We start from the raw sequence: 9,659 nt of genomic DNA, 5'->3' as shown, positions 1-9,659 counted from the left end.
ACTGACTGTGCACATGAACCAAGGGGCTACCAACATTGTCTCCTCCACGGCCGATCAGTGAACATTGCCGCCGGCCGCTGTGGCCGAGCGGTTACGGGCGCTTCAGTCCGGAACCCCGCTGCTGCTAGGGTCGCAGGTTCGAATACTGCCTCGGACATGGATGTGTGTGATGTCCTTTGGTTAGTTAGGTTTAAGTAGTTCTAAGACTAGGGGACTGATGACCTCCGTTACTAAGTCCCATAGTGCTTAGAACCACTTGAACCATTTTGTTGAACGTTTCTGTGTATGGGTCTCCGTAGCAGGCACCTGGTTCATGCACTGCTGTTCATCGGGAACGAAGGGTGGAATTGGCACGCCAATACCATAACTGAACGTCCACTAAGTGGCGACAGAGCGTCTGCCATGTAAACAGGAGATCACGGGTTCGAGTCCCGGTAGGGGCTAACATTTTCAACATGTCCTCAATGATTTATATCAACGCCTGTTTGCAGCTAGGGTGGTGATTTAATTATCGATTCACTCTAGAGAAGCTGCACGGTCATCAATGGTATCTGTTCTTTCGGGAACAGATACTACCTTCATACATAATTCTGTAACTGCCTGTTGCACATCCTCGTCCGACAGGAATCGTCGACCTTTCAGGGCCTTTTTAAGGGACCGAAGGCGTGATAAGCGCACAGGGAGAGATCAGGACTATAGGGCTAGTGCTCGAGGGTCTCTCGCTTCAGTGGGCATACCGTTTGCAATCTACAACCAATCTGGCGCATCATTCCAAAACGGTGGTTTTCATCAGACATGCTGCCAATTACACATTCTTCATTCTCTGATGGATGACTATAAATGTTTTTCCTTTAGCAGCCAAGATACGATTAACATTACATTGGTACTTTTTGGACACTTTTGGTGATAAAGTCGCCATTGTTCACTTTTTGTGCATTTGCCTCACTGCCTTCGGAAACACATGAGTGCCAGACTAATCTCTTGGCTGCATATCGGTGCTTATTTACTCCCATCGCAATCATGCTAACGTTACATTTACGCTGCAGCAATGCCCTCAAACGGAAACTGTCTGATCGCCCCTTATACAACAAACAATAATTTTCGTCGTTTATTGTCACAGTTTATCTAAAAAGTCTTTAAATGATTATTTCAGAAAATTAACATTTACAAGCTGTTTCTCTAATAACTACTATAACACAACTTTCAAACAAAATTTAAGTGTTTACTACCATAATTTCTTACTAATATTTCGTTGGTTTTTTTTCATTTTGGTTGCGTCCTAGGCTACACATGAAACCACAGTTATGTCAGCAATGGCAATAAGAATTAGTATGGCCTTCTGGATAACGAATTTAAAAATTGTGATTGCAATTAAAGAAAGAGATTCCACTAGGCACGCCCTGAGTAGTTTATCAACAGACTCTCCAAACCCGGTAATCTGGACGCAGAATCGCCGTGGTCGTTATAATAACCGGTACAACACGAGCCAGCCGCAAAGCATATTATCTGTACACATGATCCGTACTGAATGCTTCACAGTGTCAATTAACAGAAAACAATTTATTCGGAGCAGTGGGAACTTCCATGTGTGTGTAATAAATGCTGCTGCAGTAATTTACATATAAATGAAAACGTAACGTTTTGGCAGGATGTACCTGTGAGTAATACTAATTTTGACTCACATATCGACTGAACTGTGGAGACCTAAATTACATACCTTATCTGGTCATTTGTAGACACGAGCCTTTTTCTTCAGCTCAGGTGTGTTTCGAGTGAATTATTCCTGTATGGGCCAATCACCAACTATAGCTGGCACTAATACTTAGTATGAAAGCCATCTATCTGATAACAGCGCAGTTACATTTGAGAAAAATTTACTTTGTTTTCGTAGGAAAGGTAAAACTTGTCTATAATACTCGGTACGATGAGACATTAATACAGTGGTCAGCATGATATGTAAATTAAAATGCGCGCCAAAAGCACGATAAATACATTATCTTATATAAAAACTTAGTTTTTCAAGTGTCGTGACCACGAAGTTTTATTATATAAGTTGATCATGTATCCGTCATATTGCTACAATAGTCCACTAAACATTTATTTCCTATATCTTTTAATTTACTGACCTTCCATAGTCTTTCATAATTTACTCTCAGCCGATGACACAAAGTAGTTTTAATTCTGTGGGTGCTAACTTTCGATCGAGATACCTAATCAGCGAATGAACTTTTTCGAATGGGCATTTTCTTCAGATAAGTTGAAGTTTAGTACCTGAATCGATTCTTTAAAGAGATGTAACTCATCATTTGACCAGTTTTCTGTTTTTTGTCATTTCGGAAACTCTTTAGATGGACCTACCTATTAGCTTTAAATGGGCGAGGAGAACCTTCATTGCATAAAATTAAATCCCCCAGATTAATGAGTTGTTTGAAAGGACAGCTATAGCCGAACTATTAATACATAAATGCGGGAGTAGAAAACTTTATTCTGCACTGAAGCATTAATTACATGTAGAAGGACTAAATATATGTATGTTTTGCTCATCGGAGCTGACTATACAGAATATAAACTTACAAAAGATTCTAGTTTAGGAGCTTCTCTGTTTAACACACATATTATTAGAATATTCTGCGTCATTAACATTAACGAGAGAAATGGTTTTGTACGTCTACCAGAAGCGAATGGCAGAACATCCCCGAACTAATCCGTTCTTTTTATCATTTTTTATAAAACAGATACCTCAAAATAACTCAGAGTTGCATTTATTTTATGACAACAGCACAGGCCAACATAAAAATCAGATATTTTCCCGCTTTCTTCTCTCACTCACAGACACAACTAGACTTAAGAAAATACAGGTTTTCCTTGTGAGATATCACAGCCTTTTACCTAGTGACCGAGACTTGGGGATCATCACCAGGCATCCAAAGAAATGGCAAAATCTATTCAGTGCGTAGCCTTACTCGTATTATAGTGTTCTGTAGAAAGGAAACTTTGGTGATAGAAGTGGCAACCAGATATGATCTACATTAAAAAAGATGGAGAAAACTGCACTACAAAAAGCATACTACCTCTGAAGAGACAAAAATTAGAAACGAAAGAATTAGTTCTTCAATCACTATCTTTTATTAATTAGTGGGTTCCCTTGAAAGAAAGGGTTATCCCATTGGGTATTCAGAAATAATTGCTTTGGCCTGACATACGTTTTTCATGGGTCTTAGTTCAAAAATACCTGCACCACCATTATCACCATTGTAGACTTCCGGAAATATTCCCTTTACAAAACCAATAGGAAAAGACCTGATGAAAATCAACCCTGAATTCTCAGGCTTTCTTCTTTGTCAACTGAATATGAAAATGACATAAAAATAAGAAAAATTAAAACATTTAACATAGTTTATAACAGTACTGGAGTTGCATTACTTGCTAGTTATTGGGATGTGAAATATGAGCTATAGTTTTTAATAATATTTTGCATTTCTTTAAAAATCATTTAATATAGTTCAAAGAGCAAAGCAAAGTTTGGTTATTAAATGAAACTACATGGTTTCAGAGAGATTTTAAATTCTCAAACATCTGTGACCTGTATCTGCAGACTGATGTGACGAATGAAAATTTGTACCACGGCACTGATGTGACGATTCCCAGCCGTGGTACAAATTTCCATTCGTCACATCAGTGATGGCGAGTGGTGGCGAGACAGACTCGGGACGACAGCAGAAAAAACATAGGCCCACACCTGGAAGGACAGCACCACCAGAAGAACACACAATGGTAGCAGCTTAACAGACGTTAGAGGAACAGTGTTATCACGATACATCGGAAACAGATTACTGAAAGCCGGCTTGTTAAAATGTTCAAATGTGTGTGAAATCTTATGGGACTTAACTGCTAAGGTCATCAGTCCCTAAGCTTACACACTACTTAACCTAAATTATCCTAAGGACAAACACACACACCCATCCCCAAGGGAGGACTCGAACCTCAGCCGGGACCAGCCGCACAAGCCATGACTGCTGCGCCCAAGACCGCTCGGCTAATCCCGCGCGGCAAAAGCCAGCTTGAAACATCGCAATGTCATGTATCATTCACCGCTGAAAACATGCCACAGACATCAGAAACTTGTATGGAGTAGAATCAATCTGCATATAAAGTGGAATTCTGTATTCTTCAGCGTTGAGTATATGTCTGAAATGTGAAAGGTCACAGGAAGCAGCGAGTTCCGATACGCATGTTTCACTTCGCGTCTCTTTTATTATTTATTTGTTTTGTTTTATTATTATTATTATTATTCGCGTAACAACTCATATATTAAATGAAATATGTTACTACGAAAAGAGACCCGAAATACCTTTTAGTGATGCTGTGCTATGCCTTTCTTTAGATCATTAATTTTCAACAAAAGAAGATGTATTATGTTCCTATTGTTCTTTATCTGGCTTTCTATTAAAGGAACATTTTTTCGTCAATGTAACTCGCCATAAAGTTCAACGTATCTTCCTTACTTTATAGTTATTGAAAAGGTTAATGAAAATTTCGTCGTTATCAATACTGATGTTACAGTATGCAATGATTGTTCAACATTATAATTCTGCAGTGGATTTTTGTTAACAGTAAAACAACAATAAGGACCACGGCTAACACGAGAACATTAGACTATTATCGGAGAAAAAAAATATTTTTACTATAAAGTTGCCAGACCAGAACTACGCACAGCAAGATTTCTTTTATGTGATGAAAATAAATTCTCTTTTTTCACTATTAGTGCTATATTATCAGCAGCCCGCGCCAACCTGTAAAACACATCATAAAATCTGCTGCTCTGCTCTGCAACTTCGAAAGCTGAAAGAAATAATTTTTTACTTCACTATTACCTGACCGCTTCTTTGCGGTATGATAGATTTCATTTACTGCAATTTAAATGAACCGCGGCAGCAGCTGGCTCGTTCGTAGCGCCACTCTGCACCACGAATAATATTGAAACAACTGAAAATGTCGTAAAGGGATGGGATAAAATACCAGGCAAGCTTGACATAAATCATTATGCAAGGTTTCACTAAGTAACTCTATTCAAAACATTTAAATATCTTAATTATACACACCTTTTTAACATCTCGCTTAATGGCGTCCCTCTTACAAACCTGACTAAAGAATGCTACGCTAGCATACAATATCACGTCACAGGATATCCTTCTCACGTAACTCCAAGAAGAAGACAGAGAAATTAATGTTCGTTCTGTATTATTTATACTAGTCACATACTCTCATCTTTGTTTAATATTTATCGTCTGTGGCGGTTTCAGTCCTCGCCGACACAGATATTATCTCAAATAAATAATAAAAAAGTACATAATTTTATACAATAACAAAACATGATACACAATGTTTTCTCTTATCACATAATATGTCTTTTGCTAAGAGACGTTACACATTCATCGGGTGGAATCATGGGTGAGGAACTACTGGACATGGCAACACGACGGATTTGCTCATTGTTGAAGGGCGGTTAAGTGATCGCCAGTGTATGAGAAGAATGGTATACTATCATTGATGAGAGGGGTACAAATGGCATTTTCCTGAAGGATAAAGCGAGACTCCACACTACTGTTCACACCATAAGCGGGCTGAGGAATAAATGAATACTTGACTAGTTTCGTAGTCACCTATAGAGCATATCTGACATGCCCTGTTAAGACATAGGGCTTCATAACAGCCTCCAGCCAGCAACCTTCGTGAATTAATGAACCTTGTGTTTTAAGGGTGACAAGAAACTTCTCAAGATGATATACGGAAGCTGTTCGCTTTCATGGCACAATAAACGCTAGAGAATATTAGTAACTAAGGAAGTGACAACCTCCACTGATGTTCATCATGGACATCAGTTGCCAAAACAAGGAAAATTTCATCCTTTGATACTTGTTACTTAATGAACATCTACACTATGTACGGTAAGTACCGGACTCGTGCCTTGTGGAAACACTTTCCATTTCCCACTTTTTAAGTGCATTCCGCAAGTATTGTAAAAGGTAAAGACAATCATTTCCATTTTACAAGTGTGAATAATGATATGTACGACTAAATTAAATAAGAGTACATATTACAGAATCTATAACGCAAAGGGAATTGAAAAAATGTTTTTCATACGATATGAAATAACTCTGCTCAAGGTGGTAAGAGTATGCTCTGAAGAAAGTAGTACCTATTCTAAAATTAGTTTTTAAGTTCCTATTAGAGCTCATTTCTTTTGTACATGATAGCACTGTTGTTTCAGCCTTGATAGTCTTGCTTTTATTAGCTATCTGTACATGTTATCGCTCGAGATGCGGGTTCAAAATTGGTATCATTACTTCTTTTTCATTCCTGCGTGTTAGCCTTCTCATTTATGATGAAGAGTGTCTTTTCCACAGCGACATTTCATTTCCGTTCCTTCTGAACAACGAGTTCCTAATGAGTGCTATACAGTTTGTTAATTACATTTATTTAGGGAAAATATGTCCTGCGGAATGAGCAGCATTTCGAGTTCAACAACGGTTTTTTTGCTATATCGTTCGCTCGTCGATAGTACGATAACTGATTTTTTCCCTATTCAACAGTATTCAAACATAAAACATAAAATAAAAATGATATATAAGTTCAAGTGGTTCAAATGACGCTAAGCATTATGGGACTTAACGTCTGAGGTCATCAGTCCGCTAGACTCAGAACTACTTAAACCTAACTAATCTAAGGACATCACACACATCCGTGCCCGAGGCAGGATTCGAACCTGCGACCGTAGCAGCAGCGCGGTTCCGGACTGAAGCGCCTAGAACCGCTCGGCCACAACGACCGGTGATATTTAATGACATACTTGAATTTAATAAGAGACATAGAGTCTTACTGTGAGGGTACGCTTTAGTTGTAATTTTCCCATAGCTTTGGTCATCACAAACTCATCCTTTACAGGAAAACTAAGCGTAACATGCGCTCCCTGCAACATTCATAAGCATGTACGGAGTGTATTGGGTAGTAGGAAGGAGACCTAAAGAACTAAATTTTTAACTTTGATCTTAAAATATTTTATGTGGAACTTAACCTATAATTATTAACGTATATGTAGAGTGAATTATTTATCTATTTAAGTGTAAGTGCCGGGTTCACAGTCTGATAGGGTGAGATACACTCATCTGTTTCAGCTACATTATTTTACACATTGCTGGTATTTTGAACAATAATAGTGTATTCGATGGGTTGCGTGTATATAGACAGAATGACAGAAAGGTTAGTCCGCTAAGGCAACACATATTCATGACCGTAAATACGACTAACGAACAACTACAAATTTACGATACAGCTGGTAACTACATCGTTTGCGTATTTTCATTTGGTCTCTTGTATATTATGTTATATTAGCATGATCGAGCGGGTCTGAGACGGCAGTCCTACTACTGACGTACATTTTTGACATAAAATAAAATGTTATTGAGACAACTTTTACTCCGTAACATCACCTGGATTTAAAAAGTTATGGCAAGACAACTAGGTGCCAGTAGAGATGAGCAGTCTATAAAATTGGCTGCAATAAAAACTTTAGTGTGGATTTGGACTGGGTCGTCCTTTTCAACAGTCAATGTGTTTTGGGGTAAGGCCCAATATATCAATCTCCTTTCCCCAAACCATATTCATGTACGTGCACTACTCGTCTAGTGTGACAGAGGCTTGGTGTAGTTGGTGCTATAAACACCCACCCCTCCCTCTCACCCCTCATAAACCATGGATCTTGCCGACGTGGAGTGCCCCGCGTGCCTCAACGATATACAAAATTATTCAGGTGGTGCAGTCACAATGGAGGAACACTTGTGAAGACGGCAGAGAAACCTGTGGTTTCTTAAGGGGGGTTTCAGCCTTTTCAGTAGTTGGAGAGGAAACAGTCTGAATTATTGACTGATCTAGTCTAACAAAAACTGCGAATGTGGCCAGACCTTTGCTGGTAATGCGAACGGGTGAAAGCGGGGCGATCTGCAGCTGTCATTTCTCCCAGTGGCGTATATCTCGACTGTGTGGTTTAATGATGGCGAACCGTCATCAAGGTAAGAAGCCTGATATTTTACAGATCGGCTCGTGGTAGGTTACATTCCTTAATCTGTTAGAAAAGATTTTAAAAAGGAAGATAGATATGTTAAATTTACAAATAGTGGGAGTTAACGAGGTGCTGTGCCTAGAGGAACAGGGCTTCCGATCAGATGAGTATTGAGCTGTAAATACAGAATCAAATAGCGGTAATGCAGAATTAGGTGTAATAATTAATAAGGGAATAACAATGTGGGCGAGCTACTCTCAACAGCACAGTGAGCTCATTACCGTAGCCTAGATAAAAACCACTACAGGATTAAAAGTTCATAGGCCTGCTAGCTTCGAAGATGATAAAGGTCCTTGTATGTCTTTGGATGACAAGCGAGTTATTGAATGTAATTGACGAAAAGAGAGAACATAAAACTGCAGCATATGGAGCAGGCTAAAAGATACTCGTCCAAAAAATGAAACTGACAGAAAATGCAAGACTACTTAGCAGAAAATGTTGGAGAACAATGTAGGAGCTCGCATGAATAGAAGAGAGATAGATGCCACCTATAGGAAAATTAAGAGGCCTATGGAGAATTTACATCCGGCATTGGCTCAACACAATGCATGTGTGTCTGCATATTAGCATTCAACGTACTGGCGGCTACACCGACTATTAGTGTTTCAGCATTTCACATTAATTGTAATGGCTTATCTCGCGCTTGCATTTCACTATATGAATATCAAAAACTTACATGGCAAACGAGTAATAAGCAAAGAATGGAATGCTAATACGCAGAGAAAGGGAAGCTGAAAGGAGGAGGGAATATACAGGGCGTCCCAGCCAACTCTGCTACCTACCGTAGTTTAGAAATGAAACAAAATGTGAAAAATGTAGCTGATAGGGGATACACCTGTCAGGGTCTCACACTGATGGCAGGAACGCGTAATTTATATAGGCCAACGAACATCATTGAGTTTGAGCAAGGTCGTGTATTAGGGCTACGAGAAGCTGGATGTTCCTTCTACGATACTGCAGAAAGGTTTGGTAGGAATGTAGCTCCTGTACATGAGTGCTAGCAGGAGTGTAAGGTCGCAAGAAGACCGGTCTCCTGAAGGCCACGTAGCACTACCGAGAGGGAAGACCATCGTGTTCGGCGTATGGCTCAGGCAACTCGTACTGCACCTGCAGCACCAATTTGAGCAGAAGTTGACATCACAATGACACAAAGATCTGCTACAAATCTGTTACTTGAAGGACAGCTCCGACGCCCTGTAGTGTGCATTCCATTGACCTCAAATCATCGGCATCTGCGACTTTAGTGGTGTCAATAGAGAGCTCAATGAGGGGCTCAATGGAGGCCTGTTGTGTTTTATGACGAAATCTGGTTCTGTCTCGGTACCAGTGATGGCCATGTGTTGGTTAGGAGTAGGCCAGTTGAGGGCCTGCAGTCAACCTCCCTGTGTGCTTAACACGTTGAACCTACACCTGTAGTTATGCTCTGGGGTGCGATTATTCCACGCAACCTGACTGGAAATTTGAAAGGCAATCTGGTAATTCGATCTGCTGTGCTGGTATTCATGAACAAAATTCCAGAGGATGTTTTCCAACACGATAA

This window comes from Schistocerca piceifrons, chromosome 1, assembly GCF_021461385.2.
Source record: "Schistocerca piceifrons isolate TAMUIC-IGC-003096 chromosome 1, iqSchPice1.1, whole genome shotgun sequence".
NCBI classification, from domain to species: Eukaryota; Metazoa; Arthropoda; class Insecta; order Orthoptera; family Acrididae; genus Schistocerca; species Schistocerca piceifrons.
Note: the sequence above shows the minus strand (reverse complement) of the source record.